Genomic DNA, 14,073 nt, shown 5'->3' with positions numbered 1-14,073 from the left:
GGTCTTTCTCCCCAGGTCTGCATGTTGTCCAAGTCACAGACTCCTTTGAGAAGCAGGATCTCCTCTTCACACAATTCCAGCTCTTTGTCCAGCCACTTCCAGTTTTCCAAACCTGACTCTATCCAGCCCACTAAACCCCTTCCTAATTCCAGTGGCATTCAATGTCAGCTGTGTCCCTCTAGCTGCAGTGGGTCAGCCCACAGACAGCTATGGTGAACACTGAGACGAAGTTCCCATTTTCATTCCCTTCCATCCATTCTAGTACTGCATTGTGAAACTCCAGGAAGTCAGTGTGTAGAATAAGATCAGCTGCTTGTTAACTTTAGGAGAGAAAGACAGACAGTGAATGTGTTGCAAAGATTATCCACCAATGGACTAGAGAAACCTGCTTCAGTCATGAAACATATTTCAGACAGAAAGACTGAGGAATTCTGGATCCAATATGACTTGAATACATTAGGTCTCACAAAGAGGACTGTTAATCAGAATTATACCCAATTTATTGGGAGAACCTGGCGGAAATATATTGCTACAAGGCTGTTTTATGCTGCAAGGAGTTTTTTTTTTCCACATATAAACCCTGTGGCTGCCTGTCTACTGTTCAGAACTCAGAGCCAAGAGGTCTGGAGAAAGATTGCTCCATTCAGTGTCCCCCACTGCCTTACACAGCCTGCTGCACCTCATAGTGATTCTAACTTTGGAAATGGTTCTTAAATGCACACTTCTCCCTTTTTACTCCAGTTCCTTGTCTTCTGTGTTTTCATCACAGAATCCTGATTTCAGTTTCCTTGTATAGAAAATTTTCCTCCTTTTTTCCTCTGTGTTCAATCCTGCCCAGCAAACTGGTTCATGTTCCTGCTCTTTGCAGGCATCCAGTGCCAGGCACCCTTTCCAATTCCCAGCCAGTTTCAGTTGCCTGGCTCACTTCTAACCTCACCAGAATTCTAGATTCTGTTGATTCCTTTTCATTCCTTTCATTTTGCTTTTCTTTTTTCACCCACTTTCTGTGTTTTCATCAGAAAAAAATTCCCAAAATTTTCACGGGAAAGAAGAAAGGGAGCAGCAACATTAAACAGAAATAGTTACTGTGCCTGGGAGCAGCCATTACAAGCTTGGCCAAATTTCACCTATGTAGCTCCAGGCCAAACAGCATGTGTTTAATTAAAGTCCATGTTAACACCTATAAGATCTGCAAGGGAATGGGGTTATGCTTCCTGGCAGAAGCAGAAATTCCTGTTTCTAGGCTGTGGGTTTCTGGAATTTCAGTGAAAATGCAGAAAGGATCCTGTAAACTGCTTGTTTTTTCAGTCCCACCTGGAACCACTGAACGATTTGGGTTGGATGGGACATCTGATGATTACTTAATTCAAACCCTAGTGTGTCTCAACTCTATTTGAAGCACTCACCCAGAATGGAAAAGTTCATTTGGAACTGGAAAAGTCTTAAAGCAAAAGCAAATTTCAAAAGTGCTGGGCAAGCTTAGTAAAAAGAGGGCCCAGCTAAGCAGAAAGATGATGTGATCTGAGCAGTGGAAGGAGCAGCATCTGGTCTGTTAATGTCTCTGTCCTTGCTTAGGAGTTAATCAAACCTCAGTTACAAAAGGGGAAATGTTGCAGTGCAGGCATTCATGTGGGATTTCTTTATTGTGTGTGTATGAGGAAAAAGTTTTTTTAAAAAATCACTAATTTGCAGCTGTGAGATTAAAGTCATATGCGTGTAAATGCTTTGAAATAGGGACCAGTCCATGAAAGTAGATTTGCTATTTGTGTCAGAAACATTTCTTTTTGATACATTGATAATATGAACACATCTAGACTGTTACTTTCTCCACAACATCTCTCCTATCTCCATTTTCTGTGCCTGGCATGGATGTTGCCTTAGGACAAAGCTGGTGGACCGTACATGAAAACAGTTGAGTTCAGGATACATTCTTAGGTTTTGCAGGATTTAGACGATTTACAATGAAACATTGACCTTTGAACATTAACCTTTCAGCTAAATTAGGCTATCTCTGCTACAAACTTCTCAAGAATTTTACATGGATGTGTTCTTCATTTTCTAGATGAATTAGGATCAGGTTGTAGGTTCAGAGCATTCACATCTGCAACTTGCATAAACAAGAGGGATGCTTTGAGCATAATATAGTCCTTTGAACACAAATATCTTGGAGATTGAGGAATTATGTTTTGAATTATTTGCTCAAAGTTAATAGCATCTGTGACTTTTGCCTGTAGAAAAGGGGTATAATCCCACCTCCACCATTCACATGAATCCTGATAAAAACCTGCCCATGGTATTTGTCCATTTGAAACCAACAATGTCTCCAAAACAGATCTTTATTATTTGGTTTTGTTAGTGTGTGGAAAAATCTTTTCTTTTTCCTAAAAGGAAAGGAGAGCTCTGTGGTGGAAAGAGTTTATTGAAAAGAGGAACTGCACATCCTCACAGTTCTGCACAGGGTTTAACCACATGATACTGAGATACTGGGTGTGCTACCTTCCTCTGCTCCTCTGGCAGAACCCAGATAGTCCAGGGATTCTTTGCTTCCCAAGAAGTGCCTATGAATTGCTTGGTGTCCTTGTCTTTCCATCACAGCCCTGAAGAGCCCCTGGATGCTGCAGGTCTCCATTAAAATATTACTCTGTTATGTTGTATTTTCCTGCTGCGGCACTATATTTTTTTTGCTATGGTTTTCACTTCCAGTAAATTAGCTTCCCAACTGTTTTTAAAAACACTTCTCAGGTCCTTCTTTTTCAGATTTCTGAGTTCTTGTGTGATCAGATTTTCTTCTCCCAGAATTTGCTTTGCTTGTCCACTGGCTCAGCTGCAGGATCCTAATGGCTCACGGCTCTGATCTCCGTGTTACAGAGGATCTCCTGGTACCTCACAAACATGAATCTCAGACTCACTGTACCCTTACAACCACAGTGCATGGATCAGAAATATTTAAGTTAAATAGGTTTTAAAAAATATAGCAGCCTGACTTGCTTGGGCTTTTGATCCAGTTAATCATCTGGTTTAGATAGTAATGAGCTGGACAGCTTTTATGTCTTTTACTCCACAACCAATAATCTGACTCCTCTGGAGAAGCTAATGGAGTTTTATTATTCCCAGGGAAATGCTAATCACAGATTTATTTCCTTCTTATTGCCACCTAAACACCTTTGATCTCAGGCTTTTCAGGTGGACCTGTAAAAATGTTTTCACTTGTGTTTCCCTTTGAATCCTACTGTGTCACTGATGCATTTTGGGACTCAATTAAACTTAATTTAAAAGTCTGATTTCAGAACATTGCAAATTATCTCTGCAGTTTGGTAGCTTCCTCTGCATCATTACCCAATAAGTTGAGAGGAAAGGAAAAAAATAGGCCCCACATTCTGATTTTTTTCCCATTAGGAAGAAAAGATGAGTGGTAGACAACTGACATTCCTGAAATCTCTCTGTGACCTGAATTCAGGACTCAGTTTCTGTGGCTTCATTTCTTTCCTTCTTCAAGTTCTGAACAATTTGGTATGCAAAATGTTGTGCATCTGTATGTAATTGAATAAAAAGAGGGGCAAAATTTGGCAACTTCACGAAGTGCTATTGTGTGATTCAGTCAGGAGGAAAAAAAAATCCAAAATTATTAGTGAACAAAGATTGAAGACTGTAGAGATTTTTATTTTCAGTTAACTTATTTCATTCATCTGTGTTCCTGTAAATACTTAAATTTTACATGAAATAACATGGTGTTTTTATGGGGGAAATGTTGACAAAAGTTTAACATGCATAGTAAATTATAGGGAAAAATCATAAAGCAGAGACCCAAAACATCTCTCTGGTTCTTTTATAAAGCAGAGAAGTGTGTTCTAAATATGTGCATGCATACGAGTGATTTTATTTTGGCCATTTTGTCACAATATAAAACAATACTAAACATATGAACACAAATAAACACATGCAAGATTTATAGAATAGGCCCTGTCTTTCTTGAAGACTTCCAATGATCCCTTGCAGAATTCAAAGTATGAAAACCAATTTTGATAATAGTCCTTCATTTTTCTATTTAATATAATCTAGGCTCTTCATTAATTTATATTCTGAAATGATCTTATCCTGCAGCCATTGTTTTCTTAGACTCACCAGCAAACAAATTGCTCCTTGATCTATGAGTATGTTTATTAAAAAATAGCCATCGATTTTTATGAGAATTAAGAATATTGTTAACAATTTTTAATATGGCTGAAACCATCCCAACAATTTCATAAAGCTGTCAGAGAGCAGCATGAATTTGTCCAGGGATTCTGACAAGCTGAGTCTTAATATTTCTTATACTGTTAAAATTAATTCAGTATTGGCCATTGATTTAAACCGCTGCCTCATCTAACTCCCATTTTCATTTACTCTCAATACCTGTTACAAAGAAAGCTCCCTCTTAAAATGTCTGCATAGAAACTAATCTGGTTTTTCTCTTATTTATTAAGTTTTGCTACAAGAAGGAAGTTTTCACTTAAAATAACTTGATTAAGTAAAGTCTAAGTATGCTTCATACTTTTTGATTAAGTTCTTGGCATTTTTTATGTTTGCCATGTTGATGTAAGTGCAGTCATTCACACGAATGTCATGACATGGAACCATAGGGAGTATAAACTGCAGCTGAACCTGCAATTTATTTTTTTATTCAGGACCCTTATTAGCCATCTGCATAAGCCCATGTTTATCTCTGAGCAATTGACTAATCCCACTGACTTCATTAAGACCATATGCAAGTTTAATTTTTATTAAAAATTCATACTGAAAATCATGAGGATTTTACCTTTGCTCTTTTCCTACTCACAAGAGTTGTGATACTAATGGGATGGTTCATCTTCTTAAAAAGAAGTAGCAAGTGCTTCCTTGAGATAAAAATCTAGACAGCTTTCCAGGACAGTATTAGGATGTTAATGAAAAGGTTATATGAAAGAACTTTACTTAGAGTGTTTATGAATAATTATTTATTCTTGGTATTATTCCTTCATCTAATTCAGATACATATGTATTATTATGTTTTAAAGGTTATGAATACCGGTCAATTCAGACATCCTGTTAAAAAAGAAGAAGAGGAAATAAAACAAAGCCTTAGTGCTTCTGCAGCACTTTGAGCATGCAGACATGTATTTATAAAAAAAGCAATGAATACTGTTGTCAGAAGACTACTGCTTTTATACCTCCTAGAGATGATGGAATACCAGGAACATTTTCTGGTTAAAAAATTACCAGAACTATCTCTGAATCTTGACAGAATATAGGAGAATAATTAAATTTTCCTGGGTTTCAATGGGCTGCATACTGATAAAAAAACTTGTGTAATAATGAGAGCCTGCAGCCTCCAGACAAGGTAACAGCAGCAGAGATCCTCAGAAGAGCAGTCTTATGCCATCACTGCTGATAACATAACAGAGCCAGGAGTGAGCTTGGGAGGGAGACAGAGATTTAGTGACTATCCTACAGCTTTAGCAGGAAAACTATAAAACCACAACAAGGCACAAATCTTCTCTTACAGTAAGGCTGAAAGGCAGCATGAACAGATCTTCATGTTTCAATGATAAATAAATATGTATTCATTTCACAGAATAAAACACCCTGGATTGACTCAAGAGTCAACAGCATGATGATACACAGAATTGTTAGCATAAACTGAAAAAAAATTCCCATGTGACTGGTGAGTAGATCAGAGTTTGGGTGCAGAACCAGGAGCCATTCCATCTTAACATCCTCCAAGACCCCTGGGACAGGTAGGACCCCAGGTAGACCCAGCTGATAACTCTGTAGCTAAAAGTCTCCACTTCCAGAAATGCTGAACCACCTATAGCTCCCTCTGACATCAGAAGTAACCAGAAAGGTCCAGCCACTCTGAAAACCAAACCAAAAGCCTCATGGTCTGTTAGCATTTGTTCACAGGTTTGTGTTGAAGTATACAAGTAATCCTGGAAAACATCACCCAGTTTTCATTGAAGGCATTGGGTATTTTGCTCTGGGCTTCTCACCAGTCAGTATTCTGCCCCTCGCTCCTTCTGTACTTATGTATTCAGTGGAGACCTAAATTTGACTTCTGCACTCACAAAAAAGCCCCAAACAAAAGCAAACAAAAAACCAAACCGAAACAAAAACCCAACAAACGAAAAAAAAACCCAAAAAAACCCACCTCCTCACCCTGAATATTTGGACATATTTTATGAGAAAGATTTTAAATTAAAAACATCCACATTCCTCCTTACCTTGCCATTATGCCTACACATGATGCTGCTGTTAGTTTCACATTTCCAAAGGTTTACCAGTTGCAGGTTTGCATTTTAGTTTGCTCCTGTTGAAAGTTTCTTTTGCTGTGTGGTTCAAGTTTCTTGTACCCTTACAAAAAAGTCCCTCAAGCAGTGCCTGACAGTGCCGCCAAAGCAGTTAGGTGGATGTTTCTGCTCTCTGCAGGGAAATATACAGTAAAAACTCAGAGGATCTTGAAAATTCACTAGAAACTGCATTACTCATCCTGATTTCATAAAGATACTTAGGTGTGGTCACCATATGAAATGCCAATAAAATGTATAATTCTTTTGGTGGTTATAATTTTTCTTCCTTCAGTGGATCACGGGCTGAGTCTCAGACTCTCTTACTTAATAGCTATGGTGGGTTTTTTTTTCAAATGACACAGGATCCACAGACCTGGAACATCCACAGGAATAAAATGGCTCTACACAGGACACTACAATCCTGCTCAGCTCCTTTTCTGCTCTTTGCTTTAGAGCTTTACATCCCATCTGTGGTGGGATGTAGCAGAGAAAACCGAATATACCAAACCCCAACAATTATGAATGAACTTAGGGTGGAACCTAAATTAATTGCCTAGATTTCCAATGCAACTTAAAGAAAATATTTTAATGAAACTTGCACCCCTCCAGCCTCCCAGAAAAATGACCCCTCTCACAGCCAACCAATTATGTGATTATTTACACTGAAATTATATATACCGACTTCAAGTAGAAAAATTATAGCAATTTAATGGGCTACAAAACATTTCTAAACTTTTCTTTCATGTTTATCTGGTGTTACTCTTGCTATTAGGAACTCATTCAAGACAGCACATGCAGTTGAATAGAATTTTACATGGGGGCTTCCCTTGAAAACCAGCATCAAGGATAAAAAAATGTGTCAAGTAGCAGATTGAATTTCAGCAATTTGACCAGATGCTTTCTCTGCCATCCAAACAGCCCCCTTCAAATATACAGAGGAAGAATTAGTTGCTGTACTTTTACATTGCAGTCATCAGAAGAGGAACATGTGCTTTACTCTGTATGTGTATGTAGGAACAGGGGGTGTTTATGCTTTGTAGATTGAGAAGAAATGGGACTATTTCTAAGTAGATGCATTTTATGTGATTTCTATGCTGCCAGTCCAGCAAGGCACAGGCTTAAGTGCGCAAGAAATTAATTTACTCCAATTTAATTTAGCACCATTATGTGATTTTTTTAGTTTCTTTAGGCATTTTAGAATATACTGATTAGATAATAAATGGTTTGCTAGACTCATGTTAATTGTTCCAGCAAGTACTGTAAGTGCAGCATTCAGACAGAGCTCAGTTAATTTTATCCAGCACCTTTTATGGGAATCTCATGGTTGTCTGGAAGTTTCCCATCCTAGGAGAGAACATCTGTGATGATGGATAGCATTCTTATGAGGGAGGGAAGTGAAACTATGTTTTTTAATCATCTGTTGATTAGTTTCATCCTGTTTCCTTTCTTTATGCATCCTCCAAATATTCCATGGTCCTTAGGGGGTATAAAACCTGTGTCCAACACTTCTTCATTGATGTTGCTCCTTTCTCATAGCCCCAGCCTACCTGCTTCCCTTCTCCATGAGACAATTACACAGAAAATGTGCAGTGATGGAAATGTGAAGTGGTGGGAAGGAGAGGATGTCTTGAACTCATTATTTGGAGAGATGCGTAACACTGAACTATTTGTGATGCTGTCGGAATAACATATGAAATAAATTAAGTGGAATTGACTTTGCTGTTTTGCATATGATAATGGAGAGTTTTAAAGCAATCCTTAAAAAAATTATGAAGGCAATTGAAATTATTATACATTTGGGTTCTACCTCATACATCAATAAGAGAGTTGTGGCAGTGATTTCTAAATAGATTATAGAGAACAGTGAACTCATATACATGCTTTAAAATTGTGATTTGAAAATTTCCCACTTTGTTATATAGTCATGAGGTTTGTTACTTGCACATTTAATTTTGTTTATATCCCTTCAGCTGAGTGAATGATCATAATTATTAGATGAATGCACTGAAGGCCAAATAATTTGTTATTCTTATTGCTATCTAGACACTAAGGTAGGTAGAACTAATAATGAATGTGTGGGATTTTTTAAAGCCAAATGTACTTATTCTGTTGGGCATAAGTTTTCAACTAACTAGAAAATTTAAATGAGTTTTCAGTTTACAAGAGATGTCAGAAAGACAGTGCTAAAAACAGAAATCTCATTTTCCCTTGTTTGCTCAGTGGTTGGTCAGAACAACTACCCTACTTATAAGGGCTATGGCAGAAAACAAGTAGTGGTCAGTTGATATCCACAATTACTTTGTATGTTGTTTTTGTTGTCTGGCTTTGGTGAGGATTTATTGGTTTGGTTTGGTTTGGTTTTTTGTTTGTGGTTTTTATTTAAGAAAAAAAAAAAAAAAGCTTTTAGAAAACCTGATGTTAAAAAAAATATATATTAGGTGGAAATTCCAAGGGGAAGGGACAGTTTTATAAAGTTAGAAAGGAACCTGGGTAAACCCCCTTCTCATGCACATACATGTATGACTTACACCATTGCTACACTATAAATGAGAGAAAAGACTGAAACAAAAAGATGCCTTTTTTTGTTGTTATTGAGACAAAGCAGACCTGACAGCATAATTTTTGTACTATATTCTCACTAGGTTTAGCCAATAACTTGGCCATAACTGGCCAAACTCATCTAAGCAAGGAGACAGGCAATAATTTACACAGTTTAAGATACCATTTCCATACTCATTATAGAACACAGATCAGTGAGGGTACCCATCGTGGGTAATGGAGTGAGTTCCCTTCCAGCCACAGGCAGGCAGCATAATCCCTTATACAAATACAGCCCCTTTACTTTGGCCAGCTCATAGGTATATAATGTCCACGTTAGAAAATTAAGAGAAACCTACCTCATGGTTCAGAGCTCAAGACATTGCTGCTTTTAACCCAATTCAAAAAATGTAGGAAATAGTAAAGCAGTAATGTGAAAGGGGGAGGCATGGCTCTCAGGAAGGGTTTCCTCACCCGAGATTTAAGTTGTTTAAAGTCCTTGGCCCTCTAAAAGCCCGAAGTCACGTTGGTACAAAAAAGCGGAGTCTTCAAGGTTCTGTTTTTTTCTCGTGTTGTTTATTATTTGATATCTCAGAATTTTCTCCACACCCAGCCAAGGTCTGGACAGCAGCTGAGACATGAGACGACTGCCCACCGATGGGACGTCACCTTATATTTATACATTTATATATGTATACATTTATACATTTATACATTTATATGTGTTGATTATTTACTATTTTGCACCAATGCCTAGTGCTCACACTAAAAGGGTAATTTCTACTTTGATCCAATCCACTCTAAGTACCTTGTGTCATCACCACCCCAGAAGATAAAGGACGAGGAAGAAAGAGAAGGAAAGGAGGTACCACCCAAATTCCACCATTTTGTCCCCCATTTATCTGTATTCTATGAACCCTAAAACTACTGAATTTTGCATCTTCTACGGTGCTAACCTACTGTTTTCACTTCCTGGTGGTTTGCAATTCCTCTCTCTGTGTTGGAAGCCTCTCCTATGGACTAAAATCAAACCTGGTGTTTTCCTGGGCTCTGTGCCAAGGTCTCTGAGCCCCCTGGACCAGCTCCACACCCCCCTGTCCAGGGCTAAAATTCCCTTCCTCGGGTCCCAGGTCATCCAAGGGGATGTCCTGGACTCCAACACATGACTTGCCTTAAATTTCTGTGTTAGAAAATCAAAATCAAATCTCACTCTGTACGGTAGCCAGAATCACCTTACAAACCACATGGCAAAAAAATTCACCTCTATAATTTCTCTAGCCCCTCAAAGCCTGCAAAGTTCTGCCTTACACTTTCCTGCATGGATATTAAATCAGTCTTATTTAGTTTTAGATTCCTTTCCGTTTAGCCTGCAGATAAGACTGGGTGAGAAGAATGTCAGCAGGACCCCCATGGTTGGGGATTTCTATCGGGGAGGATGCGAGGGAAGCCAGCTGTCCCCGGCTGCTCCTGCGCCAGATCCACACCATGCCAGGAGCCCCTGGCTCTACCCAGGCGGATATCTGCAGCTCACAGTGGCAGCTTGGGCGCTGGGCCTCGCCACACAGAATGCTACTCACTGCAGGCAGACAATAGCTGGGGGTTAGCTTGTGGAAACCACACGAGGTGCTGAAGGGAGACTGGGTGCGGTGCTCACTTGCACAGCACGGACAGTGCCTGCTCAGCAAAAAGCATTTCTCCCATGGAAGGCAATGAGCGCTAAAGACGGCAAGGTCCTACTTGAAGATGCTGACAGGGGCAGTCAAGAAAAATGAGACACATAAGATGATTAATGTGCGTGAAAACTACAAAAAAGCTCCTCAGGTACTGCACCAAAGTGCTGCTGCAAACAAAGCTACAGAACCCTCCATCAGACGCCACAGGCTCTGTGTCCAGAGCTGCTTTTCTCAGCAAAAGAGAGCTTGCAACTACTGACAGGTCTGCCATGGAAAAGAAGCAGGGAGGCAGCAGAAACTGGCTTCTGGCTGCTACAGACATGGGAAAACAGCAAATGTGGCAGAATTTGTTCGAAAGAAACTTGAGATACCACGGGCTCCTGAGAGGCATATTTTCACTTGGAAAACACAGAAAACACACCAAGGTGCTGCTGCAAGCAAAGCTAAAGAACCCCCCCGGAGAGGCCCCAAGCTCTGTGGGCAGAGTTGCTTTTCTTGGCAAAAGAGAGCTTGCAGCTGCTGTTATGCCTACCATGGAAAAGAAGCAGAGAGGCAGCAGAAACTGGTTTCTGGCTGCTAGAGACATGGAGAAAGAGCAAGTGTGGCAGAATGTGTTCCAAAGCAGCTGGAGCTACCACGGGCTCCTGACAGGCTTATTTTCACTTGGAGAACACAAAAAACACACCAAGGTGCTGCTGCAAGCAAAGCTAGAGAACCCCCCTGAGAGGCCCCAAGCGCTGTGTGCAGAGTTGCTTTTCTCGGCAAAAGAGAGCTTCAAGTGCTTTCTGGCTGCTAGAGACATGCAGAAAGAGCAAGTGTGGCAGAATGTGTTCCAAAGCAGCTGGAGCTACCACGGGCTCCTGACAGGCTTATTTTCACTTGGAGAACACAAAAAACACACCAAGGTGCTGCTGCAAGCAAAGCTAGAGAACCCCCCTGAGAGGCCCCAAGCGCTGTGTGCAGAGTTGCTTTTCTCGGCAAAAGAGAGCTTCAAGTGCTTTCTGGCTGCTAGAGACATGGAGAAAGAGCAAGTGTGGCAGAATGTGTTCCAAAGCAGCTGGAGCTACCACGGGCTCCTGACAGGCTTATTTTCACTTGGAGAACACAGAAAACACACTAAGGTGCTGCTGCAAGCAAAGTTACAGAACCCCCCCTGAGAGGCCCCAAGCTCTGTGGGCAGAGTTGCTTTTCTTGGCAAAAGAGAGCTTAAAGCGCTTTCTGGCTGCTAGAGACATGCAGAAAGAGCAAGTGTGGCAGAATGTGTTCCAAAGCAGCTGGAGCTACCACGGGCTCCTGACAGGCTTATTTTCACTTGGAGAACACAGAAAACACACCAAGGTGCTGCTGCAAGCAAAGCTAGAGAACCCCCCCAGAGAGGCCCCAAGCGCTGTGTGCAGAGTTGATTTTCTCGGACAAAAGAGCGCTTTACAGCGCTTTCTGGCTGCTAGAGACATGGAGAAAGAGCAAGTGTGGCAGAATGTGTTCCAAAGCAGCAGGAGCTACCACGGGCTCCGGACAGGCTTCTTTTCACTTGGAGAACACAGAAAACACACCAAGGTGCTGCTGCAAGCAAAGTTACAGAAGTCCCCCTGAGAGTTGCTTTTCTCGGGCAAAAGAGAGCTTCAAGTGCTTTCTGGCTGCTAGAGACATGGAGAAAGAGCAAGTGTGGCAGAATGTGTTCCAAAGCAGCTGGAGCTACCACGGGCTCCGGACAGGCTTCTTTTCACTTGGAGAACACAGAAAACACACCAAGGTGCTGCTGCAAGCAAAGTTACAGAACGCCCCCTGAGAGGCCCCAAGCTCTGTGTGCAGAGTTGCTTTTCTAGGCAAAAGAGAGCTTCAAGTGCTTTCTGGCTGCTAGAGACATGGAGAAAGAGCAAGTGTGGCAGAATGTGTTCCAAAGCAGCTGGAGCTACCACGGGCTCCTGACAGGCTTCTCTTCACTTGGAGAACACAGAAAACACACCAAGGTGCTGCTGCAAGCAAAGTTACAGAACCCCCCCTGAGTGTTGCTTTTCTCGAGCAAAAGAGCGCTTTACAGCGCTTTCTGGCTGCTAGAGACATGCAGAAAGAGCAAGTGTGGCAGAATGTGTTCCAAAGCAGCTGGAGCTACCACGGGCTCCTGACAGGCTTATTTTCACTAGGAGAAGACAGAAAACACACCGTGGTGCTGCTGCAAGCAAAGTTACAGAACCCACCCTAAGAGGCCCCAAGCTCTGTGGGCAGAGTTGCTTTTCTCGGCAAAAGAGAGCTTCAAGTGCTTTCTGGCTGCTAGAGACATGGAGAAACAGCAAGTGTGGCAGAATGTGTTCCAAGGCAGCTGGAGCTACCACGGGCTCCTGACAGGCTTCTTTTCACTTGGAGAACACAGAAAACACACCAAGGTGCTGCTGCAAGCAAAGTTATAGAAGTCCCCCTGAGAGTTGCTTTTCTCGGGCAAAAGAGAGCTTTAGAGTGCTTTCTGGCTGCTAGAGACATGCAGAAAGAGCAAGTGTGGCAGAATGTGTTCCAAAGCAGCTGGAGCTACCACGGGCTCCTGACAGGCTTATTTTCACTTGGAGAACACAGAAAACACACCAAGGTGCTGCTGCAAGCAAAGTTACAGAACCCGCCCCTGAGAGGCCCCAAGCTCTGTGGGCAGAATTGCTTTTCTAGGCAAAAGAGAGCTTCAAGTGCTTTCTGGCTGCTAGAGACATGCAGAAAGAGCAAGTGTGGCAGAATGTGTTCCACAGCAGCTGGAGCTACCACGGGCTCCTGACAGGCTTCTTTTCACTTGGAGAACACAGAAAACACACCAAGGTGCTGCTGCAAGCAAAGTTACAGAACCCCCCCTGACAGGCCCCAAGCTCTGTGGGCAGAGTTGCTTTTCTTGGCAAAAGAGAGCCTAAAGCGCTTTCTGGCTGCTAGAGACATGCAGAAAGAGCAAGTGTGGCAGAATGTGTTCCAAAGCAGCTGGAGCTACCACGGGCTCCTGACAGGCTTATTTTCACTTGGAGAACACAGAAAACACACCAAGGTGCTGCTGCAAGCAAAGTTACAGAAGTCCCCCTGAGAGTTGCTTTTCTCGGGCAAAAGAGCGCTTTAGAGCGCTTTCTGGCTGCTAGAGACATGCAGAAAGAGCAAGTGTGGCAGAATGTGTTCCAAAGCAGCTGGAGCTACCACGGGCTCCTGACAGGCTTATTTTCACTTGGAGAACACAGAAAACACACCAAGGTGCTGCTGCAAGCAAAGTTACAGAACGCCCCCTGAGAGGCCCCAAGCTCTGTGTGCAGAGTTGCTTTTCTAGGCAAAAGAGAGCTTCAAGTGCTTTCTGGCTGCTAGAGACATGCAGAAAGAGCAAGTGTGGCAGAATGTGTTCCAAAGCAGCTGGAGCTACCACGGGCTCCGGACAGGCTTATTTTCACTTGGAGAACACAGAAAACACACCGTGGTGCTGCTGCAAGCAAAGTTACAGAAGTCCCCCTGAGAGGCCCCAATCTCTGTGGGCAGAGTTGCTTTTCTAGGCAAAAGAGAGCTTCAAGTGCTTTCTGGCTGCTAGAGACATGGAGAAACAGCAAGTG

This window comes from Zosterops lateralis, assembly GCF_965231275.1.
Source record: "Zosterops lateralis genome assembly, chromosome: 4".
NCBI classification, from domain to species: Eukaryota; Metazoa; Chordata; class Aves; order Passeriformes; family Zosteropidae; genus Zosterops; species Zosterops lateralis.
The sequence above is the reverse complement of the archived record's forward strand: the minus strand, read 5'-3'. Positions refer to the sequence as shown.